Here is a 15,000-nt window from a genome sequence, read left to right as displayed (position 1 = left end):
TCTCCTCCGCATAAAAAGGGGGACCCCCGCTTTTTGTTCCACGAAATCGCACAAGCTTTTTTCGCATCCACGGTTTGCCACCGCACACCAAAATGCCGATCCGGCTGCCTACTTTAGCCAACAGGTGGAGCCAGGCGCGCCGTACTTGCGCGGCACTTCCCACGTCCACCGAAGTCGGTGCCAAGGACCACTTTCGGCGCCGGAGCCGCGTACGAGCCTACTCGAGGCGGAAGAACGAAGCCAGCAAGGGCCTGGCCGCAAGTGCGTTCAATTGTCGGGACGTCCAAGTCCCTCGTTCTTCCGTGCTTCCTCTTTCGGCAAGTCGTTGCGGCACCTTCCCAAAGCGCGCAGACCCGCTAATCGCGACGAGCGCGACGTGGCCGTGCCGCCTTTCCCTCGGCAGCAAGCAAAACGCCTGGCAACGTCGACGCTCCCCTAACCGCGATCTCGCACCGTGTTTCGTGTGGCGAATTCAAAAGCCGGCCGGCGCTGCTGCAACCATTACGGTCGGTACGCATACGCCGCGGAGGGCGGGACGGTCATCGGAGCGTGCGGTTCCTCCATCGAGTACTGCGCACCTCGGCCGTCGCATCGCCGTGCCATGACCGGCCGCGCGTCAACGCGAACCGGTGCCAGCGAGATCCCTCGCCTGCAAGAACCGACCGGCAGCCTCCGTCACCCGAGGACGCGGAGGCGCTTGCCGCGGACGGCGGGACGGTATGCACTGGTGCACAGCGGACCCGTCACATCGCCAGTTCCTTGACCGACCGCCGACGCTTGTGCCGTTCCTCTCGTACTTGGCAGTCGCCGCGCGATTGTCGGGTCTCGTTCTTGCACGCTCGAACGGTCGGGAGGGCACTCGGCTGGCGTTTCGGGAACGCGCAGCCTCGCCTTCTACCGACGTAACCACGACTCGCCGTTCGCGCTCCGCCGCTCCTGTTTACAGTACTAGGCGGTCCCGCAGCGGTCGGGTCGCGCATTTCGAGCGCTTCGAGCCACGGTGCAGTGGCGGGTCGAAAGCCGACCTATGAGTGCGTTGCGCCGTTTGTACCCGCGTCCGCCACCTGGCCGACCGTCCAAGGTCGCGGTGTTGGCGTCCGCTGGGCGCAACAATTTGTCACGGGGTGCCGCTCCACATTCAGGCAGCCCCGTGGGGAAAAGCCGACCCCGCGTCCAAACGGGGTCAGCGGCAGAAAGTGTCGGGCGCAGACGCAGCTGAGGCGCTCACCCTTCACAATCCGTTAATGATCCTTCCGCAGGTTCACCTACGGAAACCTTGTTACGACTTTTACTTCCTCTAAATGATCAAGTTTGGTCATCTTTCCAACAGACCGGCGCAACCGAAAGGCCGCGCCGGACATCGGTCCGAAGACCTCACTAAATCATTCAATCGGTAGTAGCGACGGGCGGTGTGTACAAAGGGCAGGGACGTAATCAACGCGAGCTTATGACTCGCGCTTACTGGGAATTCCTCGTTCAAGGGGAACAATTGCAAGCCCCTATCCCAATCACGAAAGAAGTTCCACGGGTTACCCAGTCTTTTCAGACAGGGATAAAGACACGCTGCTTCCTTCAGTGTAGCGCGCGTGCGGCCCCGGACATCTAAGGGCATCACAGACCTGTTATTGCTCTGTTTCGTGCGGCTAGGAGCCGCTTGTCCCTCTAAGAAGGTTGTAAGGTGCTGGGAACCCCGCACCTATTTAATAGGCTAGAGTCTCGTTCGTTATCGGAATTAACCAGACAAATCGCTCCACCAACTAAGAACGGCCATGCACCACCATCCACCGAATCAAGAAAGAGCTCTCAATCTGTCAATCCTCCCAGTGTCCGGGCCGGGTAAGTTTTCCCGTGTTGAGTCAAATTAAGCCGCAGGCTCCACTCCTGGTGGTGCCCTTCCGTCAATTCCTTTAAGTTTCAGCTTTGCAACCATACTTCCCCCGGAACCCAAATACTTTGGTTTCCCGGAAGCTGCCCGCCGAGTCATTTGAGTAACTCAGGCGGATCGCTGGTTGGCATCGTTTATGGTCAGAACTAGGGCGGTATCTGATCGCCTTCGAACCTCTGACTTTCGTTCTTGATCAATGAAAACATTCTTGGCAAATGCTTTCGCAGTAGTTCGTCTTGCGACGGTCCAAGAATTTCACCTCTAGCGCCGCAATACGAATGCCCCCGTCCGTCCCTCCTAATCATTACCTCGTATTCCAAAAACCAACAGAACAGAAACGAGGTCTTGTTCTATTATTCCATGCAAGTTTATTCAGGCGACTCGCCTGCGTTGAGCACTCTAATTTTTTCAAAGTAAAAGCACCGGCCATCTCGAGGCACACAATGAAGTGCACCAAGAAAGAACCGGCATGATGTTCAGTCCGAGCCGTCGCATCGGGTAGATGCACTACTCGTCTGGAACTGAGATCCAACTACGAGCTTTTTAACCGCAGCAGCTTTAGTATACGCTATTGGAGCTGGAATTACCGCGGCTGCTGGCACCAGACTTGCCCTCCAATTGATCCTCGTTAAAGGATTTAGAGTGTACTCATTTCAATTACGGGGCCTCAAAAGAGTCCCGTATTGTTATTTTTCGTCACTACCTCCCCGTGCCGGGAGTGGGTAATTTGCGCGCCTGCTGCCTTCCTTGGATGTGGTAGCCGTTTCTCAGGCTCCCTCTCCGGAATCGAACCCTGATTCTCCGTTACCCGTAACAACCATGGTAAGCAAGTAACCTACCATCGAAAGTTGATAAGGCAGACACTTGAAAGAAACGTCGCCGGCTCGTGGCCATGCGATCAGCACAAAGTTATCCAGAGTCACCACACAATACGGGCCGAAACCCGATCGATCTTGGTCTAATAAAAGCACCCGTTACCCAAAGGGCTCCAGGCTCACTGCATGTATTAGCTCTAGAATTGCCACAGTTATCCAAGTAGGAAGAAACGATCTAAGGAACCATAACTGATTTAATGAGCCATTCGCGGTTTCGCCTTATTTCGGCATGTACTTAGACATGCATGGCTTAATCTTTGAGACAAGCATATGATTACTGGCAGGATCAACCAGGTAATCGTTCGACTGCGCGTCCGTCCTCGCCTTCGGCGGGCCGGACGCAGTCTGTGTGCGGCGGAGGCCACCTTCAGGCGCCCCAACACGCTTATTTTGCACTCCGAGATGACGGCGTTCGAGCTCGCTACGGCACAACCTTCCCGAAAGACGAGTGGGAGCCGTGCGGCAAGAAGCACGTTCATGCTCGCTCTTTTTCGTTGCATCGACTCGGTCGCGCCGTGCGGGTTGCCCAAGCCCGCTGCACTGTCGGTGGACCGGCCGGAACTAGCAACGGAGCCGAGACTGCAAAGCCGCCAGACGACGGGTCACGCCCGCGTCTTCGGCGCTTTCGCATCTGAATCGCCCGAGGACGACACGGAACACACCTCGATATCGTGGTAAAACGGCACCGTCCGACAACCAGCCCCTAACGCATCAAGCGGATGAGGCTGCAGACGACTGCCGTGGATTCCCCTGGAGCAGACCCGAGGACACGCTTGACGAGGCCGAAGCCCGCCGCATATCAGACACCCGGTCGCTTTCGCGTACGCTGCTCACGAGAACCCCCACATAATAGCAGCGATAAGTACCCAGACCTCCTTGGGCACTAATACGAGCGTACTCGAGAAAATTTCACCGCGGGTGTGCCCCGAAACGTGTGGCACGTTGAGCGTGCCACAAGTCTACGTCGCTCTCAAACCCGCCGAGGTCGTAGAATTTGCGACCCTACTCACGAAATTCCCACCGAGGATACGGCCGCAAACGTACCGCACCTTGGGTAGGCCACGAGTTTGTGCAACACTACGCTGACGGCACAGCACCGAGGTCGTGCGCGCACGCACGGGAAAATTCCGCCGCGGTTTCTGCCGAAAACGTGAGGCACCACGACTCTCCGCAAGTTCGCGTCGACTGCGAAAGACCGAAGTCGTGAACGACGTGTCCGCTACTCGCCGCCGACACGCTGGACACCAAACGTACAACGACTCGACGGCGTCGTAGAGGCCCACGACGCGGTTTTCCTTAACGACGTCTCGGCGTGGCACCGACAGGTTAGAACGGCCGACCAACGTTCCCTGTCCGCCGTTCGGCTCAGTCGAAGGGCTCGGCGACTTCGGCAACGCTGCGAAGCCGCACGGTGACGCACGCCATGTCCCCATTTTTTTTTTTTTTTCTTTCTGCGTCTGCCGGGGTGCCCCTATAATAGCAGCGATAAGCACCCAGACCGCCGTGGGTCGCTCGCCCCGGCTGACGTGGTTTTTCGTACTCCTGCGGCGGTCGCCGTCAAGCACGTCCAAATACGCTACTTTCGTGGGCGCATTCACGCTCTTTTGCTTCGCCGGAGTGCCAGCACTCACTCTGCCAAAAACGGCGAACATCCGAGCGGCGGTTCCCACTTTTGCGTCGGCGTCGCAAACCCCGCCCCGGCAGACGAGGTTTGCCGTACTCGTGCGACGGTGGCCGGCGGGCACGTCGAAAGACGCCGATATCGTGCGCGAATTGGCGCACCTTGGCTTCACCGGAGTGCCGCCACTGACTCCTCCAAAAACGGCGAAGATCCGAGCGGCGCTTCCCACTTTCGCATCGGCGTCCCGAACTCCGCCCCGGCTGACGCGGTTTACCGTACTCGTGCGACGGTCGCCGGCGAGCACGTGGAAAGACGCCGATATCGTGCCCGAATCGGCTCCGTTCGGCTTCGCCGGAGTGCCAGCACTGGCTCGGCGAAAGACGACGAACATCCGAGCGACGGTTCTCACTATTGCGTACGCGTCGCAAACCCCGCCCCGGCAGACGCACTTTGCCGTACTCGTGCGACGGTCGCCGGCGAGCACGTAGAAAGACGCCGATATCGTGCCGGAATCGGCCCCGTTTGGCTTCGCCGGAGTGCCAGCACTCACTCGGCCACAAACGGCGAACATCCGAGCGGCGGTTCCCACTTAGCCGTCGGCGTCCCGAACTCCGCCCCGGCAGACGCGGTTGCCGAGCTCGTGCGACTAGCGACCGCGAAGCCGTCTCGCGACGCCGCTTTCGTGCGCGGCTCCCACTGCGACCTGGGTCACCCGAGGTCGACGAGCAAGAAAGAATGTCGAAAAAAAATTTTTTTTTTTTTGCGTCTGCCGGGGTGCCCCTATAATAGCAGCGATAAGCACCCAGACCGCCATGGGTCGCTCGCCCCGGCTGACGTGGTTTTTCGTTTTCCTGCGGTGGTCGTCGTCAAGCACGTCCAAACACGCCACTTTCGTGGGCGCATTCGCGCTCTTTCGCTTCGCCGGAGTGCCAGCACTCACTCTGCCAAAAACGGCGAACATCCTAGTGGCGGTTCCCACTTTTGCGTCGGCGTCGCCAACCCCGCCCCGGCATACGCGGTTTGCCGTACTCGTGCGGCGGTGGCCGGCGGGCACGTCGAAAGACACCGATATCGTGCGCGAGTCGATGCTTCTTGGTCTCGCAGGAGGGCCGCCACTCACTCCTGCAAAAACGGCGAAGATCCGAGCGGCGCTTCCCACTTTTTCGTCGGCATCGCAAACCTCGCCCCGGCAGACGCGCTTTGCCGTACTCGTGCGACGGTCGCCGGCGAGCACGTCGAAATACGCCGATATCGTGCCCGAATCGGCCCCGTTTCGCTTCGCCGGAGTGCCAGCACTCACTCGGCCAAAAACGGCGAACATCCGAGCAGCGGTACCCACTTAGCCGTCGGCATCCCGAACTCCGCGCCGGCTGACGCGGTTGCCGAGCTCGTGCGACTAGCGACCGCGAACGCGTCTCGCGACGCCGCTTTCGTGCGCGGCTCCCATTGCGACCTGGGTTACCCGAGCTCGACCAGCAAAAAAGAAGGTCGAAAAAAAATTTTTTTTTTCTGCGTCTGCCGGGGTGCCCCTATAATAGCAGCGATAAGCACCCAGACCGCCGTGGGTCGCTCGCCCCGGCTGACGTGGTTTTTCGTACTCCTGCAGCGGTCGCCGTCAAGCACGTCCAAATACGCCACTTTCGTGGGCGCTTTCGCGCTCTTTCGCGTCGCCGGTGTGCCAGCACTCACTCTGCCAAAAACGGCGAACATCCTAGTGGCGGTTCCCACTTTTGCGTCGGCGTCGCCAACCCCGCCCCGGCATACGCGGTTTGCCGTACTCGTGCGGCGGTGGCCGGCGGGCACGTCGAAAGACACCGATATCGTGCGCGAGTCGATGCTTCTTGGTCTCGCAGGAGGGCCGCCACTCACTCCTGCAAAAACGGCGAAGATCCGAGCGGCGCTTCCCACTTTTTCGTCGGCATCGCAAACCTCGCCCCGGCAGACGCGCTTTGCCGTACTCGTGCGACGGTCGCCGGCGAGCACGTCGAAATACGCCGATATCGTGCCCGAATCGGCCCCGTTTCGCTTCGCCGGAGTGCCAGCACTCACTCGGCCAAAAACGGCGAACATCCGAGCAGCGGTACCCACTTAGCCGTCGGCATCCCGAACTCCGCGCCGGCTGACGCGGTTGCCGAGCTCGTGCGACTAGCGACCGCGAACGCGTCTCGCGACGCCGCTTTCGTGCGCGGCTCCCATTGCGACCTGGGTTACCCGAGCTCGACCAGCAAAAAAGAAGGTCGAAAAAAATTTTTTTTTTTCTGCGTCTGCCGGGGTGCCCCTATAATAGCAGCGATAAGCACCCAGACCGCCGTGGGTCGCTCGCCCCGGCTGACGTGGTTTTTCGTACTCCTGCAGCGGTCGCCGTCAAGCACGTCCAAATACGCCACTTTCGTGGGCGCTTTCGCGCTCTTTCGCGTCGCCGGTGTGCCAGCACTCACTCTGCCAAAAACGGCCAACATCCGAGCGGCGGTTCCCACTTTTGCGTCGGCGTCGTAAACCCCGCCCCGGCAGACGCGGTTTGCCCTACTCGTTCGACGGTCGCCGGCGAGCGCGTCGAAAGACGCCGATATCGTGCGCTAATTGGCGCTCCTTGGCTTCTCCGGAGTGCCGCCACTCACTCCTCCAAAAACGGCGAAGATCCGAGCGGCGTTCTCCACTTTCGCATCGGCGTCCCGAACTCCGCCGGGCTGACGCGGTTTACCGTACTCGTGCGACGGTCGCCGCCGGGCACGTCGAAAGACGCCGATATCGTGCCGTAATCGGCCCCGTTTGGCTTCGCCCGAGTGCCAGCACTCACTTCGGCCAAAAACGGCGAACATCCGAGCAGCGTTTCCCACTTTCGCATCGGCGTCCCGAAGCCCGCCCCGGCAGACGCGGTTTGCCCTACTCGAGCGACGGTCGCCGGCGATCACGTCGAAAGGCGCCGAATTCGTGCACGAATCGATGCTTCTTGGTCTCGCAGGAGGGCCGCCACTCACTCCTGCAAAAACGGCGAAGATCCGAGTTGCGCTTCCCACTTTTTCGTCGGCGTCCCGAACTACGCCCCGGCTGACGCGGTTTACCGTACTCGTGCGACGGTCGCCGGCGGGCACTTCAAAATACGCCGATTTCGTGGGCGCATTCACGCTGTTTCGCTTCCCCGGAGTGCCAACACTCACTCTGCCGAAAGCGGCGATCATCCGAGCGGCGGTTCCCACTTTTGCGTCGGCTTCGCAAACGGCGCCCCGGCAGACGCGCTCGTGCGACGTACTCGTGCGACGGTCGCCGGCGAGCACGTCGAAAGACGCCGATATCGTGCTCGAATCGACCCCGTTTCGCTTCGCCGGAGTGCTGCCAGTCACGGCGCAGAGAACGGCGAACAAGTGTTTTTTTTTTTTTTCCTAGAATTTGTGTTATAGAAGGCACATTTGATATCGGACGATAATTTTCAACTTTATCACGCGCACCGATTTTCGTGTAGAGGTTTGCAAGTTTATGGGAATTTCTCCACTTGGAATAATGCGATTTAGTAGTACTACGAGAACTTCATGGATGTACTCAAGGTACGGGGCAAGTCAGTTACGTCAACACCTGCAGATTTTTTACACTTCAAACTGAAAATTGTTGGTTGTGAGTCCTCGTGTGATATTAAAGGCCGATTCGCTAACACATAGAACAAAGAAAGAAAGGAAGAAAAAACGCCCGCGCTCGCTCAAGAAACCTGGGTTCGCAACAAGTGGCAACAACAAGCAACCGAGCGAGTGCGCCAAAACCCGTGGCGGCCGAACAAACGCGAAGTCCCAACCGCGTCAGCCGGGGCGGCACGGGACAGGAAAAATCACTTCAGCCGGGGCGGCGGGGCACCGAATAAACCTCGTCACCTCGTCGCAGGATAAAAGAGGAAACAAAAAGTCTAAACAGCGTCTGCTGGAGCGAATGCGTAATAAAACAACAACAACAACAAAAAAAAAACACCCGCGCTCAAGAAGTCTGCAATCCTCACAAAAGGCGACTGTGACCGAGCAGCGTCAGCCGGGGCGTGCGGAAACGGAAAAACCGCGACTACCGGGGCGTCGAGGCACCGAAAAATCCACTTCAGCCGCGGCGAAAAAAAAAAACAAAAAGAAAGACGGAGGGGGGGGGGGGAACCACGTCTGCCGGGGCGAAGGAAAAAAAAAACGCGTCTGCCGGGGCGAGCCCGGGTGCGGCACCACCGGGAAAACTGTGGCAAACAGACATGGCGATCGAGTGAGTGGGCCGCCAGCCAGGCTCAGCCAAAAAGTGCAAAGTCCGAACTGCGTCAGCCGGGGCGGCAAAAACCGCGTCAGCCGGGGCGGCGCAAAAAACCGCGTCTGCCGGGGCGGCACGAAACCGCGTCAGCCGGGGCGGGGCGAAAACTGCGTCAGCCGGGCGAAAAGAAAAAAAAAAAACGCGTCTGCCGGGGCAAGCCCGGGTGCGGCACCACCGGGAAAACTGTGGCAAACAGACATGGCGATCGAGTGAGTGGGCCGCCAGCCAGGCACAGCCGAAAAGTGCAAAGTCCGAACCGTGTCAGCCGGGGCGACGCAAAAACCGCGTCAGCCGGGCGGCGCGAAAACCGCGTCAGCCGGGGCGGCACGAAACCGCGTCAGCCGGGGCGGCGCGAAAACTGCGTCAGCCGGGGCGGCGCGAAAACCTCGTCAGCCGGGGCGAGCGAAAAGGGGGGGGGGGAACCACGTCTGCCGGGGCGAAAGAAAAAAAAAACGCGTCTGCCGGGGCGAGCCCGGGTGCGGCACCACCGGGAAGACTGTGGCAAACAGACATGGCGATCGAGTGAGTGGGCCGCCAGCCAGGCTCAGCCCAAAAAGTGCCAAGTCCGAACTGCGTCAGCCGGGGCGGCAAAAACCGCGTCAGCCGGGGCGGCGCGAAAACCGCGTCTGCCGGGGCGGCGCGAAAACTGCGTCTGCCGGGGCGAGCCCGGGTGCGGCACCACCGGGAAAACTGTGGCAAACAGACATGGCGATCGAGTGAGTGGGCCGCCAGCCAGGCACAGCCGAAAAGTGCTAAGTCCGAACTGCGTCTGCCGGGCGGCACGAAACCGCGTCAGCCGGGGCGGCGCGAAAACCGCGTCTGCCGGGGCGGCACGAAACCGCGTCAGCCGGGGCGGCGCGAAAACTGCGTCAGCCGGGGCGAGCCGGGTGCGGCACCACCGGGAAAACTGTGGCAAACAGACATGGCGATCGAGTGAGTGGGCCGCCAGCCAGGCACAGCCGAAAAGTGCTAAGTCCGAACTGCGTCTGCCGGGGCGGCACGAAACCGCGTCAGCCGGGGCGGCGCGAAAACCGCGTCTGCCGGGGCGGCACGAACCGCGTCAGCCGGGGCGGCGCGAAAACTGCGTCAGCCGGGGCGAGCCCGGGTGCGGCACCACCGGGAAAACTGTGGCAAACAGACATGGCGATCGAGTGAGTGGCCGCCAGCCAGGCACAGCCGAAAAGTGCTAAGTCCGAACTGCGTCAGCCGGGGCGGCAAAAACCGCGTCAGCCGGGGCGGCGCAAAAAACCGCGTCTGCCGGGGCGGCACGAAACCGCGTCAGCCGGGGCGGCGCGAAAACTGCGTCAGCCGGGGCGAAAGAAAAAAAAAAAACGCGTCTGCCGGGCGAGCCCGGGTGCGGCACCACCGGGAAAACTGTGGCAAACAGACATGGCGATCGAGTGAGTGGGCCGCCAGCCAGGCACAGCCGAAAAGTGCTAAGTCCGAACTGCGTCTGCCGGGGCGGCACGAAACCGCGTCAGCCGGGGCGGCGCGAAAACCGCGTCTGCCGGGGCGGCACGAAACCGCGTCAGCCGGGGCGGCGCGAAAACTGCGTCAGCCGGGGCGAGCCCGGGTGCGGCACCACCGGGAAAACTGTGGCAAACAGACATGGCGATCGAGTGAGTGGGCCGCCAGCCAGGCACAGCCGAAAAGTGCTAAGTCCGAACTGCGTCTGCCGGGGCGGCACGAAACCGCGTCAGCCGGGGCGGCGCGAAAACCGCGTCTGCCGGGGCGGCACGAAACCGCGTCAGCCGGGGCGGCGCGAAAACTGCGTCAGCCGGGGCGAGCCCGGGTGCGGCACCACCGGGAAAACTGTGGCAAACAGACATGGCGATCGAGTGAGTGGGCCGCCAGCCAGGCACAGCCGAAAAGTGCAAAGTCCGAACCGTGTCAGCCGGGGCGACGCAAAAACCGCGTCAGCCGGGGCGGCGCGAAAACCGCGTCAGCCGGGGCGGCACGAAACCGCGTCAGCCGGGGCGGCGCGAAAACTGCGTCAGCCGGGGCGGCGCGAAAACCTCGTCAGCCGGGGCGAGCGAAAAGGGGGGGGGGGAACCACGTCTGCCGGGGCGAAAGAAAAAAAAAACGCGTCTGCCGGGGCGAGCCCGGGTGCGGCACCACCGGGAAGACTGTGGCAAACAGACATGGCGATCGAGTGAGTGGGCCGCCAGCCAGGCTCAGCCCAAAAAGTGCCAAGTCCGAACTGCGTCAGCCGGGGCGGCAAAAACCGCGTCAGCCGGGGCGGCGCGAAAACCGCGTCTGCCGGGGCGGCGCGAAAACTGCGTCAGCCGGGGCGAGCCCGGGTGCGGCACCACCGGGAAAACTGTGGCTAACAGACATGGCGATCGAGTGAGTGGGCCACCAGCCAGGCTCAGCCAAAAAGTGCCAAGTCCGAACTGCGTCAGCCGGGGCGGCAAAAACCGCGTCAGCCGGGGCGGTGCAAAAAAAACCGCGTCTGCCGGGGCGGCACGAAACCGCGTCAGCCGGGGCGGCGCGAAAACTGCGTCAGCCGGGGCGAAAGAAAAAAAAAAAACGCGTCTGCCGGGGCGAGCCCGGGTGCGGCACCACCGGGAAAACTGTGGCAAACAGACATGGCGATCGAGTGAGTGGGCCGCCAGCCAGGCACAGCCGAAAAGTGCTAAGTCCGAACTGCGTCTGCCGGGGCGGCACGAAACCGCGTCAGCCGGGGCGGCGCGAAAACCGCGTCTGCCGGGGCGGCACGAAACCGCGTCAGCCGGGGCGGCGCGAAAACTGCGTCAGCCGGGGCGAGCCCGGGTGCGGCACCACCGGGAAACTGTGGCAAACAGACATGGCGATCGAGTGAGTGGGCCGCCAGCCAGGCACAGCCGAAAAGTGCTAAGTCCGAACTGCGTCTGCGGGGCGGCACGAAACCGCGTCAGCCGGGGCGGCGCGAAAACCGCGTCTGCCGGGGCGGCACGAAACCGCGTCAGCCGGGGCGGCGCGAAAACTGCGTCAGCCGGGGCGAGCCCGGGTGCGGCACCACCGGGAAAACTGTGGGCAAACAGACATGGCGATCGAGTGAGTGGGCCGCCAGCCAGGCACAGCCGAAAAGTGCTAAGTCCGAACTGCGTCAGCCGGGGCGGCAAAAACCGCGTCAGCCGGGGCGGCGCAAAAAACCGCGTCTGCCGGGGCGGCACGAAACCGCGTCAGCCGGGGCGGCGCGAAAACTGCGTCAGCCGGGGCGAAAGAAAAAAAAAAAACGCGTCTGCCGGGGCGAGCCCGGGTGCGGCACCACCGGGAAAACTGTGGCAAACAGACATGGCGATCGAGTGAGTGGGCCGCCAGCCAGGCACAGCCGAAAAGTGCTAAGTCCGAACTGCGTCTGCCGGGGCGGCACGAAACCGCGTCAGCCGGGGCGGCGCGAAAACCGCGTCTGCCGGGGCGGCACGAAACCGCGTCAGCCGGGGCGGCGCGAAAACTGCGTCAGCCGGGGCGAGCCCGGGTGCGGCACCACCGGGAAAACTGTGGCAAACAGACATGGCGATTGAGTGAGTGGGCCGCCAGCCAGGCACAGCCGAAAAGTGCTAAGTCCGAACTGCGTCTGCCGGGGCGGCACGAAACCGCGTCAGCCGGGGCGGCGCGAAACCGCGTCTGCCGGGGCGGCACGAAACCGCGTCAGCCGGGGCGGCGCGAAAACTGCGTCAGCCGGGGCGAGCCCGGGTGCGGCACCACCGGGAAAACTGTGGCAAACAGACATGGCGATCGAGTGAGTGGGCCGCCAGCCAGGCACAGCCGAAAAGTGCTAAGTCCGAACTGCGTCTGCCGGGGCGGCACGAAACCGCGTCAGCCGGGGCGGCGCGAAAACCGCGTCTGCCGGGGCGGCACGAAACCGCGTCAGCCGGGGCGGCGCGAAAACTGCGTCAGCCGGGGCGAGCCCGGGTGCGGCACCACCGGGAAAACTGTGGCAAACAGACATGGCGATCGAGTGAGTGGGCCGCCAGCCAGGCACAGCCGAAAAGTGCAAAGTCCGAACCGTGTCAGCCGGGGCGACGCAAAAACCGCGTCAGCCGGGGCGGCGCGAAAACCGCGTCTGCCGGGGCGGCACGAAACCGCGTCAGCCGGGGCGGCGCGAAAACTGCGTCAGCCGGGGCGAGCCCGGGTGCGGCACCACCGGGAAAACTGTGGCAAACAGACATGCGATCGAGTGAGTGGGCCGCCAGCCAGGCACAGCCGAAAAGTGCTAAGTCCGAACTGCGTCAGCCGGGGCGGCAAAAACCGCGTCAGCCGGGCGGCGCAAAAACCGCGTCTGCCGGGGCGAAATAAAAAAAAAAACAAAGAAAAAAGCCCGCGCTTAATCAAAAGAAAACAAAGAAAAAGCTTGCGCTTAATCAAAAGAAAACAAACAAAAAAGTTCGCGCTTAAGCCTGGCGGTGGAACCACCGGGGCAAACAGACCTGGCGATCGAGTGAGTGGGCCGCCAGCCAGGCACAGCCAAAAAGTGCAAAGTCCGAACCGCGTCAGCCGGGGCGGCGCGAAAACCGCGTCAGCCGGGGCGGCGCGAAACCGCGTCAGCCGGGGCGGCGCAAAAACCGCGTCAGCCGGGGCGGCGCAAAAACTGCGTCAGCCGGGGCGGCACGGAAAAACGAAAACCGCGTCAGCCGGGGCGACATCAAAATGAGGAAAAAAAAAAAAAAAACTGCCTTAGGACACCTGCGTACACTTTCATGCGTTTGGGCATATCTCTCTGTAACACGCGCGCCCCTCGTTACGCGCGGCACTCTGTTTTCTCCGACACCCATATTTCGGCGGCATGTGGCACGCGCGCCCGTCCCTACGCACGGCACACCGCAGTGCTTTCTCGATATTTTTCTTTTCCTCCAACACCGTCATCTATAGGCTTTTAGTGACCTGTTGCTCGTGCACAAGTTCGCTTGCTCTGACACCTCTTGCATGCGCACCGTTTTTGCGCACGGTGCTATGCCGCAAAGCACGGCAGTCGCATGCGTTTCTCTCAGGCACCTCTTTTTTGACACAACGCTGTGGTGCTTAGAAACACACGCGCCGCTTTTGCGCACAGAACTCCACCGTACAGCACGGTAGTCACGTTTGTTCCACACGAACAGCAGTGTGCATCGTGCTACGACACTTTGAAAGCTTTTTCTTCCGAGTCTCGACCGCGCTGTTCCTTTCGTACTTGGCGCGATTTTGGGACCAGCTTTGTTTTAAACCCCTACTGCGCGCCGTTCCTTTCGTACTTGGCGCGGTTCAGGGTTTGTTTCGAGCCCTTAGCCGCGCTGTTCCCTCCGTACTTGGCGCGGTTTAGGGTCGAGCTTTGTCTCGAGCCCTCTCCGCGCCGTTCCTTCCGTACTTGGCGCGGTTTAGGGTTTGTTTCGAGCCCTTAGCCGCGCTGTTCCCTCCGTACTTGGCGCGGTTTAGGGTTTGTTTCGAGCCCTTAGCCGCGCTGTTCCCTCCGTACTTGGCGCGGTTTAGGGTCGAGCTTTGTCTCGAGCCCTCTCCGCGCCGTTCCTTCCGTACTTGGCGCGGTTTAGGGCCGAGCTTTGTCTCGAGCCCCTACCGCGCGGTTCCTTTCGTACTTTGGCGCGGTTTAGGGTCGAGCCTTGTTTTGAGTACTGACCGCGCAGTTAGCGCGGTTCAGAATCGAACCTTGTTTCGAGCTCTTACCGTGCAGTTCCTTTCGTACTTGGCACGGTTTAGGGTCGAGCCTTGTTTCGAGTCCCGACCGCGCGGTTGCTTTCGTACTTGGCGCGGTTCAGGATCGAGCTTTGCTTCGAGCCCCTTAGTTGCGCTGTTCCTTTCGTACTTGGCGCGGTTCAAGGTAGAGCTCTATTCGAACCCTTAGCCGCGCTGTTCCTTCCGTACTTGGCGCGGTTTAGGGTCGAGCTTCGTGTCGAGCCCTCTCCGCGCCGTTCCTTCCGTACTTGGCGCGGTTCAGGGCCGAGCTTTGTTCGAGCCCCTACCGCGCGGTTCCTTCGTACTTGGCGCGGTTTAGGGTCGAGCCCTACTCGACCACGTGGTTCCTTTCGTACTTCACGTGGCACCAGGTCAAACACACCTCGACTTTTGACCGCGCGGTTCCTTTCGTACTTCACGCGGCTCAAGCCTTTTTCGGGTCCCGACCACGCGGTTCCTTTCGTACTTCACGCGCTTTGGGTCCCGTATGGTGGTTCCTCCATTTTCGGGCGAACCCGAGCGAACGGGCCATCTGGCTATGCGGTTTTGCACTCGTACAGTCTTTGCGATCTCGCAGGAAGGATGAACGTTTCGGTTTCGTACCGCGGACAAACCTTCCAGTCAGAGGCTAAGCCTCAATAGATCGCAGTGTGGTGGCTGCTCTACTACTTACGACACCACGACAGGTACCTAAGTCGTCT

At 61.4% G+C, this 15,000-nt stretch overlaps 1 non-coding gene across 1 annotated transcript; it reads right to left on the bottom strand.

The window, feature by feature from the left end:
• Window positions 1-1,242: 1,242 nt before the first annotated feature.
• On the bottom strand, window positions 1,243-3,057 carry LOC142796012 (small subunit ribosomal RNA). The gene has a single exon (XR_012893480.1). It is a non-coding gene; the product is annotated as a small subunit ribosomal RNA (ribosomal RNA).
• Window positions 3,058-15,000: the final 11,943 nt, after the last annotated feature.

Source organism: Rhipicephalus microplus, unplaced genomic scaffold, assembly GCF_043290135.1.
Source record: "Rhipicephalus microplus isolate Deutch F79 unplaced genomic scaffold, USDA_Rmic scaffold_1017, whole genome shotgun sequence".
NCBI classification, from domain to species: domain Eukaryota; kingdom Metazoa; phylum Arthropoda; class Arachnida; order Ixodida; family Ixodidae; genus Rhipicephalus; species Rhipicephalus microplus.
This window is presented reverse-complemented; position numbering and strand designations above follow the sequence as displayed.